At 36.9% G+C, this 14,862-nt stretch overlaps 1 long non-coding RNA gene across 1 annotated transcript in view; it reads left to right on the top strand.

The window, feature by feature from the left end:
* LOC129213708 (uncharacterized) overlaps positions 1-14,862 on the top strand; it is a 36,426-nt gene that overhangs the window by 5,632 nt on the left and 15,932 nt on the right. Inside the window, exon 2 of the long non-coding RNA XR_008579503.1 lies at positions 14,462-14,556. This is a non-coding gene — a long non-coding RNA (uncharacterized LOC129213708). The remainder of the gene's footprint in view (positions 1-14,461; positions 14,557-14,862) is intronic.

Genomic DNA, 14,862 nt, shown 5'->3' with positions numbered 1-14,862 from the left:
TTGGAAATCTGGCACATGTTCCAATTATTTGAGCACTAAGCCCCTACCATTGAAGAACTGGAAACATAATCTCGTGCAGGAAAATCAAAGGAAAAATACTTTTTCTTCTGATTTTCTTAAATTGTTAATTGCAGCACAAGGAGGACCATATATTGAAGTTGACCTCATGCTTCAAATGTGTTCCAGGAGTGATGTCCAAACTAAAGACAAAAAGGAGAATCTGAATGGTATCTGAAGAAGCCACAACATAGCATGCAGCTAGTGTCCGGCTAGGAAAGCACTCATGGCATCTCTAGGGTACAAAGACACGAAACTTCCAATCATTTCCATGTTGTCAGGATTCTGCAGGTGTCAAATTGGACTTCTGAGGTGCCGAAAGACTTTGACACTCCATTCATCCTTTTTCTGATCGCTGTAAACAGAAGGTGAAGCTTAGGAGGTAATGTTGGCATACAGTCTTTCCTTATTACACATAGCCCACCCTGAAATAGCAAATTCTTTCTTGGTTCAATGCTAGAGGGTGACCACTGAGTTTCAATGAAGTGCAAAGGCAGTTCTTTCTGAAAGACTTATTGTCTGCTATTATTTCATCCTCAGATTTGTGGGTGCATGTGTTTGTGGCGCATGTGTTTTCATAAATGTACCTGCAAGGGAGATAAAACAACCTGCATCCAGTATATCATATGTTTAGTCCATTTGATAAACTTTAAGTTGTTTATTTTAAATTTTAGGGACACACTGACAATCTTCTTGAACTTTCTCTGCTTTCTTCCAAGAGTTCTGGAAAATTTACTACAGGCATAGGCCTAAACAGAGCTCATTGCTGCTCATGTACCGGCTGAAAGTAGTCCTTCCCACAGGCACCCTGTCCACATCCAGAAGCTCCTTTTGACCTGATGAAGCTCTGTTCCTCTGAGATCTTTGTCCATGCGGGGTCTACAGCTTTGGAACAGGCCAGCTGTGACCATAAGATGCTTATAGGTCCCTCCCGAGTGTGTATCCTAAAGCTCTGAATGTGTGTGTATTTGCAGGAACGAATGTAACTCACTTCAAATTATAGCATAGATCATAGCATGTGAGCCTCTCCATAGAGCTGAAGCAGTTCACCAAATTAGTAGGTTACTTTAGATGACAGGGACTCAGTAGCTGAAAAAAATAGTCTTGTATGCTCTTATAAGGGTTATCAGGCAAAACAAAAGTAGTCACTTCATTCTAGCAATCTCATGTATTAATTTTTCAAATTCTAGCAAACAAATTTTGGCTCTGACATATGCACATGCAGATGCACACACACTATCATATTAGTGTTCTGTTGTTAACACATCTTTCAATATCTGCATTTTATTATATAATTAGCTGTAGTTCTCACTTCAACACAAAATTCCCATTAACACAGATGGGAGTTTTGCACAGAAACTGAGGACCAGATATTGCCGTGTCTTTTAACTACTGCACCATTCCAGAAAGAACCACATACATTTCCAAAACATATCTCCTGGTAAAATAAATGTGTAGAAAATGTGACTATGTGACAATGCTATAATGTCAAATATAGTGTAAAGTATAAAAATAAGAAGAATGTATGCTATTTTGGCTCACTGTGACTGTTAAGCATTAAGTATTTCTCCTTATTTACTACAGATTTCAAAAAATCTGAGTCTATACTACACTCTTAAAATAAAACCATGAACACCACGGACACTTAAAAGATGTTCAGAAAATTGTACAGGACACCTCTAGAGGAAACTTTTGAGAAAAAAAGTCTCATAATACATGCAAAGATTAGCAAATGGGTTTTATTATTGTTGTCATTTTCATTATTATTTGCAGTTCAAAGAACAAGTTGTGGAAGCAAGGCTTTACTGAAGTGTGTCTGTAATGGAGAAGATCTACATTATCTACTCTATTTCTGTATGTCCTCTGGACTTTCCTGTTTCAGGAGAGAGGGGTGGGCTCATGCGGGGTGGTGCTTGTTACAGAGGCTACAGCTGTCCACTTCCACTGCCTGGCACGGTGTACTCTTTTCTGTGTTACCTGGTAGTCAAGTTGCATCTACTTTGATCGTGTTTTCCTGTGTGTCAATAAAAAAAGGTACCGTACTCTATAAAATGTATTTAGAGTAAGCTAGCAGATAGTAGAGAGTATGCATTGTTTTCCTTCAGCTGAAGAGGAGTTAAATAGAAGATGAATTCAATGAAAGGACAGGTGGCTTTTAAATAAATAAAAATTTGTGAAGGAACTGATATTCTCTATTAGATCAAAGGAACACGGTATGTTGTCCAGCCATGGTACATTTCCTTTTAGAGACCTTAGCTTAAAAAGCCTTCATACAAATATTTGCAGAACTGAAGCCAATGTCATTAAAAAAACAATTTTAATTAAAAAAAAAAAAAATTAGGGCCCCAGAGTGGGAAGAGTTTGGAGCTCTATTTTTCGGAAGTATCTAGAAACTAAAGATGCAAGGAATGACAGCTCAGTGCCTGAGAGTCCTGGTACACAGAATCTTATTCTCATAGAGTATCCTGAGTTGGGAGGGACCCATGAGGATCATTGAGTCCAACTCCTGCTTCCACATAGGGCAACCTAAATGTTAAACCATATAAAAAAAAAAAATAAACCATAAGGCTGAGCGTTGTTCAAACACTTCTTGAACACCAACAGGCTTAGGGCCATGACCACTTCCCTCAAAAGTTTGTTCCAGTGCTTGACCACCCCCTCAGTGAAGAACTTTTTCCTAATATCCAATCTGAATTTCCTCTGACAAAGCTTTAAGCCATTCTCGCACTGGACACCAGAAAGAGGAGATCAACACCTCCCTCTCTATTCCCCAACGTGAGGAAGTTGTAGACAGCAATGAGATCACCCTTCAGCCTTCTCTTCTCTAAGCTCAACAAACCAAGTATCCTCAGCTGCTCCTCATAAGTCATGCACTCTTCTCCTTTCACTACTTTTTTTGCCCTCCTTTGGACACATTATAATATTTTTATATCCTTCTTATTTGTGGAGCCCAAAACTGCACACAGTATTTGAGGCAAGGCCACACCAACGCAGAGCATAGTGGGACAATCTCTTCTTTTGACCGGCTAGCTATAGCGTGCCTGGTACACCCCAGGATACCTCAGGCTCTTTTGGCCTCCAGGGTATGTTGTTGACTCATATTGAGCTTACCATCAACCACACAGTTGCCTGTGTGATTTTGACCTGTCTGGCTGTAAGAACTGAAGCAAGGACATGGAGAGAGCGCTGCGCCTTGGCCTCAGCCTCTCCCTGCTGCTGGAGTCTGGCCAAGGGGCAGTGTGCTTGGCACATGGCCCGGCTCTCACGGGCTTCCCTGTGACGCTCATCTCCTCATGCCTTTCATTGTCCAGTGTGGGTCAAGACCAGAGGAAAAAGGTTAGGGCAGTAGAAATGAGGGACAGACCTGATAGTGAAGGTACCACTATAGGTGTAACTGGCATCATACCTTCTGGAGGAGAACGAGACTCATCGAGGTGTCTTGCAGCTTGAATCTTAACGTGTTAACCCTCATCCCTGTGTAGAGTGCTGTCAGACCATTGCGCTGGACTGAGAGCAAGCTCCTACTGTTTGCATATAATTTTTGGATCAGTTTCTTATCAGGTATTTTCAGTTCTAAAATGTAAAAAGTGAAGGTGTGGTAAAGTATCATGCTTTTTAAACACAAATGGTTGAACCTTTTATGGATAGCTCATAGGCTAATAATCACATTCCCCTGTAATAAGAATTTCTTAGGTAAGTAAGGGGCGGGGAGTTGGATTACCATCAACATCTGTAAATTGCGTGAAACTCTGAATGTCACCATCCTATATTTCCATTTGTAAAATGACTTTTCCTGGACCATTTATAGAAGGGTGTTCATTCACAGATAAGAGTCTAATGATACAATGCTTCTTTGCCTTGCATTCAAAAGGTTCTCTTTGTGGAGGATCTTCACTGATTCCTTTCCAAAATGATTAGTTATACGGCAAACCTATTAGAGAGCAATGCAGAATCAGAGTCAAGATTCCTTGTGGGGGGAAAAAAAAGTTTCAGCAATTCTCGCTGTTTGAAATATACTGTCTTGGACCTATATCAGCATCTGGTAAACCTTTATTGTTCTGCTGTGAGTACATGTAAAAATGCCATAGGCAATCTCACATGCTTTTTCCTACAAAAAATACGCCTTATTCGTTAATCACATTCATGTAGTAGAAGTTTTCATCCCTATTTTAGAGCTTTGTACAATAAGGCATGGAGAAATTAAATGACTTATTTACAGATGTGCTATGGGCAAGTGAAACTACAGAATTTGAATATGTGTACCATAGTTACCTGTCTGCTGTTCTAGACAAAAAAAACTCCAAACTACTCACAAAAATTAACACTCAGTACTTTGAAAAAATACTTGTCTTAACATTAATTTACTGAATGTATCTGAGGTTGAACATGCCAATATAGTTTTATAGCAAAAAATGACATTTAAAATGTAGAAAAGAAAATCTATTGAAATAGTTTTCTGCAATGGGGGAAAAAAAGGTTTTGAATAGTTATTCCATTTCCCAGTTTTCAAAGGTTCTGCATTAAATGAAAAACCTCACTCAGTAGCTCCTGCATTTGCCTGTTTCTGGTGTTAATTATCTTTTGTTTGCCCTTGATAATCCTGAGGTTGGTATGCAGATAATGAAGGCTGCAGAATCATCTCAAAGTGTAAAAAACAATGGCATTGTCAATTCTGCATCACAACACTTTATAAATTATGAATGTTATCCACATTAAGGAGAATGGTAGACTTTTAAAATTACTTCCATGAATAGATTAAATTACAAGTATTATTACATTTCATTTTATTAAGTGCATCTTAGTAGTTATTAGGGCAAATGAACATGTTCTCTCAATTACATAATAACATTAGAACTAAAAATTATGCATTGACACTCCCAAATGCATAATGCGGCATTGTATATTAATCATCCCCAAAAATATTTTCGGTTTACATGAAGACAATTATTACCTATTGAACAATTACTTTCTTATTGATTTATTGCAATTCAGCTCAAAGAATGATTTTTTTGTATATATATATAAAAGCTTTGATTCTTCTCTGGAGAGTTTAATAATTTCTAGCTCTTAGGAAAAATGTAAGAGTCTTTTAATTACTCTCTTTTATTAATCTAATTACAATAAGACAAAGTTTATCATATATTTCATTTTTAAATATCCTCGTTAAGACAATGTAGCACACATTCAGCATATACCAATTAATTTAAAAGAACATTTGTTAATTTTACTTTTAGCAAATGGTAATTATTTACATGATGTGGTTTTCAAGTTACATTTTAATTCTCTCAAACAATTCTAGCGGTCAGATCTGTGGATTTTAATGCTGCCTTTTATTCCAAGAAAAAGCTTTTATGTAAGTGGATTAGTAATGTTTAGGGCATCGTCTAAGAAGAACAGGAAAAGCTCCTGACACTAGCCCACTGACCTGAGTGGCAACATTTGAACTCATTTAAGTGGGAGAAGGATTGAGACCTTGCGCAGTACAGACACGTGTGAGCAGCCAGGCATTTTAGACACCTGCAGAGCAATTGTTAACATCGATACTTTCAGATACTTTTGCAGTATCGGATTTTTATTTGGCTGTATTATATGCATTGGTTGCAGCCCTTGTAAATGTAGTTCTTTTATTTAAGTCATCTAGATGACTGTGTCTCACTGTTTCCAGTATTTTTAATACTTTGTGTTAATTAGATCTGGTAATGCACATACTGATGTACTGTTATTTACTTTAACATAACTGGCAAATTTTTCAGCATGATTACTTAAGGGATAATCATTCAATCATTAAAAATGCAATTTTTACAGTGTCGGCAATTTTTCTTTAGACAAGGAAGAGATTGTTCTCATTTGTTGTATTTTTCTATTTTGATTTTAATTTGAGTTTAACACGCTTGCTGTCGATACCATTGTCAGATTGTGTCACTTTATAAAACGTTGGTACGTGCTGGACTGGTGTTTTCAGGGGGCAGTTATTGACTCATCAGTAAGGTAACAAAAATAAATAAGAGACACTTCTGGTATTATTCATACCAGCTACAGATCACAGTCAATAAATCAGCTTTGAAAGCGAATACAAATCACTCTAAACTTGTTGGTCTAAATATTAAAATGCTAACACACGCCTCTTTGATCATATGAGCCCTGAACATGCAGTATGATCTGCTGGATTCAGCAAGCAGAGTATATGAACGTGCAATATTACTTATTCCTAGAGAACACAAAAAAGTGCATTTTAATTTGATATATTTTCGCATGGGAACACAGTACACTGCGTCAGAGTATTTCAGTGTCTTTTGTGCTGCTTAAAACCAACTTTTTCCTCATGTATTCTGCCCTTATTCTTCCTACCAACTGGGGTAGAATTTATGAATACAACTCGCAGAAAGCCTGTGGAAATGTCTCTAACAGTGAACATTTAGAATCAGCAAATGTTCTAATTGGTCATTTCATGGGAGTATGTAGTCAGTGTAATTAGACATTGTTTCTATTAACAGTGTATTGGGTAACATGAAATGACTAGGTAATCCTTTCTGGCCTAATGTTATTAACTAAACAAAGTAAGTTAGACTCTTTATCACCGTTACATCGGATTAAAAATGACTGGAACTAATATACGTGCAGTTGACAAAATAACCAGCCTTCTTAGTTCCAATTAGTCCTCAATTAAATTGTATCAGCAGTGGTGTCAGACTTACAGCTACACTACATATTGTCTTTGAATCTGTCTGATTCCTTTAGTTCTCTCTCTTGCCAGTAAGAAAGTTTCAGACACGAAAGTGTTAACAGCTCCTTTGAAATTACTCCTATTTAAGAAGAAAAATCATATTACTTTCTTAATCTTTCTAATTCTATTCTCATAAGATGATCTTGGATTTGTTCCTTTAGCACAGACTCTTTAGTGCAGTCCTGATTTCTGTATTAATGAATTGAGAAGATGACATCAGGCTCTTAGGTAAGTGCTATAAACTCAGTCATATGATTTTTATAGTAAGATATCATGTGTAAAAAACCCCCAATATTTAGTCCTTTCTTACATCAATGTTTCTTTGAAAAGTAATAGATGGATGTTATGTAGGTAGCACACAAAAGAGCATGTAGTAGTTTGTAATTTACCTTTTGATCATCACAAGAAAAATTTCTACTGGGAAATGAAAGCCAAACATAATTCACTAAAATTACACTGAATGCCCTCTAATCAATACAGATAAATCTAGAGTTTGTTGTTAAATCGATCCTCTCCTTTATAGAGATATACTGTCTTGATTGTTTTAGGGATAATTATTTCACAGGGAATTTTTACGATGATTAGTAGAATCGAGACAACAGTAAACTTGACTCGGAGCCATTGAATTACTGTGCTGCAGAGTGCATTTGTCTCTTCTAGTTTGAAGCTTAGCGATATCAATACTGATTTATATCATTTCATGCGACGATGTTTTCCTGAGAGAAATGAAGTGAAGCTGATTTCATTTCAGAAATGAACAGCCTCTGTGTTTGTTTTTCTTTTATAAAATTGTCAGCTCGTGCCAATATAAATACTCACTGATGCAGACTTTCCCTTCCTGCTTTTATCACTTAGGCTGATTCCTTGACATACATCATATTGAAAAAGTCCAGATAAACTTTGGAGAAATAAAAAAAAAAATGTTTAGACTAGAAAGACAAAGGTTGAACTAAAGGATTACTTAAAATGGTGTTACTGAACTATTTCTATACATACGAAAATGCAAGTTAAATATCAAAGATTTAAAAAGTCAGAAGTTTTCTGCTTCAGTTTCCATTTGTAAATGAAGATCTTTGTAAGTCTGCATGATTTTAACAGATCGCATACTGATTTTAACAGATCACATACCCTAAGTCAATATAGCATTTAAAAACATAAAGAAAGAGGGAAAGGAAGAGACAGAGGGAGGGATGAGTTTCTGTAGGTGAAATAGATGTAACTTCTTACAGTACTTTATCAAAGCAAAATTGAATTGCAACACAGTACCCAGAAAAATAGACTATGCTGCATTTTGGTTAACGTATTAAAATACATATTGTATGTGTGAATGAATAAAGGATAGTAGGTATAAAGCTTGAACTTTTGCATCATGTGTTCAGTCATCTAAACTTTTCATTAGTAAGACTATGGCGAATTATGTAATTCAGAGAACATCCCGACTAGAGTGTCCTATAATGCAAGCAGCCTAATTGGCAATAGTTACAATTCTGTGCAAAATGAAATAATACTTTAATGAATAACATAATAAAAAAGTGTTTGTTTTTCCCCTTTAAATTATCATTAAAGCTTAATGTCTAATGCAAGGAATTCCTTTCATTTAACATCAATTTTGGTAGTATGTGCTTTTAAATGAGCACTTAATATTGATTCTAAGACCTTTTCAAGGAACAAGGAAATAAAGTTTTTAGTATTTATAAGAAGAAAGCATATTCTGTAATTGCTTATTAGCTGACTGTTATAAAAGTGAAAATCTCGTCTAAATGATCATTTCAGAGACGTATAATTTACTGCACTTACTATTGTTTGTAGCTTTCACTAGAAAATTGTACAAATACACTCAAAAAGCTGTTCTGAGAAACAGGAAAGAATTATTGAAATATACTGAATGCTACATTCTTAAAATAGGAAGCTCTGGCTGTCTTGTATTGTCTATCTGGTGCTTATTTACATCCTTCAAGAGTGTATTTTAACTGTAAAGTCATTCATATTTTTGGTAGCTAATATGTAAATGTTGTTTACCTTACTCTGCAGAATAAGGCATTTCTCTTAGCAACGATTCAACTTTAATTAACCTGGGCTTAATTTAACCCGAATAGATGCTTTCTTTTAAATTGCTGCGCAGATTTGTCGCGTTTGTCATCTAAACTTGGCCAAAACCACTGACCTCCGCTGTTGCCGATGGAGGAGCAACACTGACAAAGCTCACAGGAGTAAAAACTGCGCTGTTATTCCCCTCACCCTGTTAGACCCGTGCTGCTTTCCTGGCTGTGGAATGGCTATGTATGGTATTGTTGTAAGGCTGGAATTTATGAAATGTACTTCCACATTTGATGTACTGCATTTGACCTAGCAGTGTGTACAATAGAAGGCTACAATGTAAATCCTCCCTTAATTGCTATGACATACGTATCAATGAAATTAAAATATACGCAGTTTAGTTTAGAAGCTGAATCTCTGTCGGAGAGCAAAAGACGCATTTGTAACAGGGTTGTGGGTACGGTAAAGCAAAGCTTACCATGCCCGGTCGGTACACAAATGTTACAAATGGGCATATTGCATCCATAAATCATTTCTTTCGGTAGTACGACATTTTATGAAATTTCACTCTACGAATTCCCTTAGAATTATTTGTGGAGATACACATGTCAGTGGTTACTTTTTCTCCTGGAAAAGTGATAAGGCCAGAAGATACGCTTTGAGGTCACAGGCCACGAGTAACCTTATACATATTAACAATTCTGCCATATATCAGCGTTCCCAGATTTCAGCAGTCTCTGGAACATTAAACCCTCTGTCATTCGTGTCCTTACCGAGTTTGATTCTGCTGAGGTTTAGGGGAATTATAAACACAGATGAAAATATGCAGAATATATTTCTTGTTTGAAGTGATTATAATGTGATGTTTCTGCACTGCGGCATTCATAATAAAGCGAGCGTGGTGTTTCAGTGCACTATGACATCTCGAGTAATCTTCTTAACAAGTAAGCAGTGTTAGACAAAACATCCACTGTTTTACCTGCTTTACTTAAAGACACAGAACAAATGGACTTATCCCTACGAACTTTTAAAAATCTACAGCAGACATTGCCTTCAAGTTTTCAGATCCTCATAGTTTTCAGACACAGTTTTGTCAAATGATACGATCTAACATTTGTTAAGTTCTTCCTTACAAATAAAACAATAATATCGCAAATAAGTAGCTGCAGTTTTTAATCTATTGATCATTTTGAGCACCAAAGAAGATGACTGACAGTGAGCAACATTTACCTGACACCCTTGAACATTTCACAGAGACAAGTTGATATGAGTTTGTATAAATACTAATATTAAGCAGAATTAGCTTTGGAAAAAATAAAGAAATTGTACTGAGGTGAAAATTGTCACTGTCAGGAGAAATGAAGTTATATCAGAGAACAAGTGACATACAATTTTCTCTAGAGTGTTTTTAATAAAAATAGCTTTTCTTTGAATATTTTGAAGTCAAACATGAGAGGCAATCTGTGCGTTTGTCAGAGTTTGAGAGTGTGAAAAATTGCTGCCTTAAATCATTTAAGCTGAAAAGCAACTTCTTCCTGCTGAGATAATTTCACATTGACTTACCGTGCAAGCCCTTCAGGCATTCCCAGCTCAGAGCAGAAGTTTTCAAGGTAAAAAACATAGAGAGAGAACATGGTAGAAGCTGGGACAAGGATCAGCAGCAACTCCAGGCGTTCAGGCAGATCTGACTTTGATTAATTAGAGAGCTACTTTTCCATTTCCACATGTACTGCCTGATGGAAAGGTAGAGTGGACCGGGATACACAAACTTGGAGTTGACTCTGCTAGATATCAGCAGGTTTTGACATCCTCTGCAGAGCTTGCAGGATAGCTGCTTGGGAAGAGGAAATTGCTGGAGCACACTTTTAATTTATTCATTCTCCTAACGCAGAGAAATTGTCTGAACTGAAATGGATTTGATTTTCATCTGTGAATAACCCAGTTACTGTAAATGTTTATGTTTCGTGAATAGGCAACTACAGTATTGCATAATGAAGGTTCAGTTATTTGACTGTTTTGTCTTTTATATGAGTTTGTTAAGGAAGTACTTGATCTACACTGCATGAGGCATTAAATGTGCTCCATCTCATGTAATATCAGAGTATAGATAATGTTGAGGCAATTCTTAGCATGTTTTATAAATGCAATTAAAAAAAAAAAAAAGAACCAAAATCAAAAACCCCAAACCCCAGAAAACAAACTTGACTGATTATCTTGCAAGGGGATTTATTTTTGAAGATAAATTTTATAAAATGTTCGAATACAGATCTAAATACATGCTCTTTATTCTTTTGACAAATAAATTTCTGAGGAAAAACATTAAAAATGCTAAGCTGTAAAAAAATATATTCATAGTTCTAACAAATAGACACACAGTTAATAAAGTTAGGAGGGTTCAAAGGTTATTTCAAATGGCATTGGTTACATTGGCTCGCTGTGCAGCTCTTTGCTATTAACTAGTATTCACAGGAGCAGTTCAGAAGACTCACACGTCTCACTTTGAACTTCAACTTCCTTCTTAAAACTTTCTTCTTATAACACTTAAGAGTTTTACACCAGTCAGGACTGCTACCTCATTCTGCGTGGGGCTGACGGCCAGCTGGGAGGTCTGCAGCACAAGCAGCTCTCTGTGATGTTAATTGACAGCGATCGTTATCAGCCCCACACAGGATCAGGCATTAAGAGAATAACACTTTGTGGATTACAGGTTTATTCGCCACTTAACTGAAATGCTGTGTGTTTTTTTAATATTCTATGTACTGGATTTATTATTATTATAAACAGCTATTGATGTATCGACCTGCACAGCGTGTTATTACAGAAAGAAAATGTTGTCATACAGGAAATTTGCTTCCTGAGAATTTTGTTTTCACGATTTACTTTCATTGCAGTTTGCTGTTGACTCAATCCAAATTGGCCTCTGTGGCTACCGACCACATTTTTGAGGCCGTTCTTAGTTCTGAAGGAAAATTTCTGCCTTGGTATCATCTGTGTAATGATTATCCAGGTGTTATGTGGCTACCAGCCCTTGCCGTTAAATTAATGGAAATGGTACAAAAACTTGCAGGTCTGCTTACTAACTCCCCCTGCCACACTCTTAATACAAGGCCTTAGTTTTGTTCCACAGATCAGCTGGGAAAAACAAATATCTTGAGGCAGAGCTAACACAATAGCCTTTCTTATTTGTGTTCAAAGACGCACAGCTGGTGGTCCAGATAAGCATCGTACTACCTGTCCCACGTAACCAGAAAGCAAGTATGGACACAAGCGCTCTTCAGAAGATACTCAATAGCTTCACGTAAGATAGGGGTAAGGGCTGCTATTCCAGCTCCTGGTGCAGAGTAACATCACAAATGAACTTACGCTAGAAAAGTTCAGGAAGAAGATCTGCAGAGTTCTCCTCTCTGTGACACAACGTCCACAGGCTGTTTCAAAACAGAAAGCTGGGGATTTTGAGAGGCAGAAGGTGGCAGTTCTCGAAATGGGTCTTTTCTTTGATAGAGGCCTCTTGTCACAACTTAATGTCATTATCAATTTATATCACATTTCAAGGTTCAAATGTCACAAAACTACACTTTCCAATGGCTTGAACCCAAGAGTCCAAAGTGAGAGGTGATATGTAAGACAACGATTACATTGACTAGTCATACATATGGATATAAATTCTTTTGTAAATTGATTTAAACTGTCCTGAATATTTACCACATGCTTACCGACACTAAACTAGCTAGAAGAAAGTGTGCGTACAAGTAAAGAGTGGTCATCTTTTGACTTATACACATGCAAAGACCTCCGTGTTTTGGTTTTCTTCCTAAATTCAAGTGTTTGGGTTCCATGGTGCTCTTACACCAATACAGTCTTCCTTAAACCATTAGACTCAGTGGTGAGGTATGCTGGAAAGAGGGAAGTGGAAAAACAGTCATTGTAAATATAAATTCATTAGAAGTGAAGCATCATACATATATCGAGATGACCACAGAAAGGTATATATTTCGTTTATTTCAATTCCTTGCCTTATTTGGACTCACACCTGAATTTAGACTTTAGTGGACTTTAATGTCAAATACACAGATGAATGCCATGATATACGTTTCACTTTTTATTCAGCTTTTGCATAAGCAGTGAGAATTCAAACTGTCACAAATAATCAGCTGTGTTCCGGTCCAAATGGATCCTGGTGGACAGTGTTGCTCCTGAGAAATGCCTTAGAGATTATTGTTCCCATTGAAGTATCACAAGTAGAACTAAATCATAGTTCATGATTATCTTAGATCAGTGTATTTTAGACAACAGTCCAGAAAACTCATGAAGAATGTACTGGAAATTCATAGTGAAAAGAACTTGGTACTCGCCAGGAGTTTATGTTTTTCCTGTTTGTTTCCAAGTCTTGCTGATGGATACATGAAATATAGAGCTGCCTGTAAAGGAATTTAAGCAGAGGTCAGTACGAAAGTGTGTTTGTTATGATTCACAAGTGGGAATTCAACATAAATGTGAAGGATGATTTGCCCAGGAAGACAGACCTACTCTTAATGTGCTTGGCCAATGTGTTGGGAGAGATCTCTGTTGGACTGACATGGGGATACAGCGGCAGACATTAAAATTGGATTTTTTGTTGCACCAAGCAATGATGAGGGGATCTGTAAGACTTTGCAGTACCTCCCCATATCTGAAAAACAGGGGAACGTCATGCAGATATCAATAGTTTTCTTCCTGATTTCTATATTTTATGCCCTGTCAACAGAGAGGTTAGCTAGTTAATTCTGAATGAAGGAAAAGCTACAGAAAACCAGAAGACCCTCTACATAAGCTCCTAGAGGCAAAACATTATTTATAGCACTTCATTCTTATTTAACTGAGGGAAGTAAGTACTAATAAATGCTCAAAATAAAGAGATTAGAAATGTGATTTAGCACAGTCAGGGATGATGGTTATTCATCAGAAATACCTATTCATTTTTTCCTATTTATTTTTCTTCATTTTTCATTGACATAGTTTCCCAAGAGACTGTTTTGATATTGATAGCTCAGGGAGGAGCGAATGCATGCACTAAAGACTTGGATGAGTTTCTGCTATTTGAATTTGCTAGAGATTTTATTAAATAGCACCGTAGCTCAGGACAAGCTGATCGCATTTCACAGCCTATTTCCCCATACTCCCTAAATGCTGATTTACCAAGAATGAAATGCATGTACACATACTCTGGAGCACGTGTCAAAGCTGTGCTAAACATTTTCCATGTAACTTCCAGCTGGCAACATTTTGCCAGAAAGCCTGGTACTTAGAAATGATAAATAAATAAAACAAACAGAAACTTGTGTTGTAATAAGGAGACAATGGAACAGCTGCAGGGCATGGAGTAAATTCAGCTTGACTTGATGTGGACACGGTGGCTGGATTTTACCCAAGAGATATTAGCAACATTCAGATTCCTAAGGGGAAGACTGTGGAGAGGGAAGAAGGGATCTCATTGGGAGGTCTCTTAGCACATTTGGAAAAATAAACACAGAAACGATGAAAAATAATATTTAAGCAGGAAAATCAGCATACACTGTCCTCCTGCAGTATGTTGAAAAAACATGAACTTGTCTCGGGAAGAAAAAATAATGAACAGAGCTTTGTTTTGTTTTATTTTGTTTGGAGGGAGAATAGGAAGAAGATGGAGGGGGTCTGGAGCCTGGGAAGGCAAACTGTGTGACAACAACAGCCACCAAGTAAAGGGAAGAGAAACAGTGAAGGTAAGGAAAGCAAGAGCAAAGAGGGTGTATCAAGTGTGCTTCTAAAGGGTGCTACTCATTAAAAGAAAAGAAAACCCCTCCAAACTTCTTTAATTATATTTGTAAGGGCAAAAGTAACACATAGCACAAATGCTTCTGTCATGAAAACATCTTCAGTTCAAGCAAAAATTAGGGCAGTTCCTCAGCACCAGTAGTGGTAACTACAAGTGCAATAGCAAAAGCTACACTAGGTGGAACATTTATGTCTGTTTTTCTTTACCATTCATGGGTGCACTGTCTTCTACTTATAACAGTATACACTGATTG

This window comes from Grus americana, chromosome 1, assembly GCF_028858705.1.
Source record: "Grus americana isolate bGruAme1 chromosome 1, bGruAme1.mat, whole genome shotgun sequence".
In the NCBI taxonomy this organism is placed as follows: Eukaryota; Metazoa; Chordata; class Aves; order Gruiformes; family Gruidae; genus Grus; species Grus americana.
This window is presented reverse-complemented; position numbering and strand designations above follow the sequence as displayed.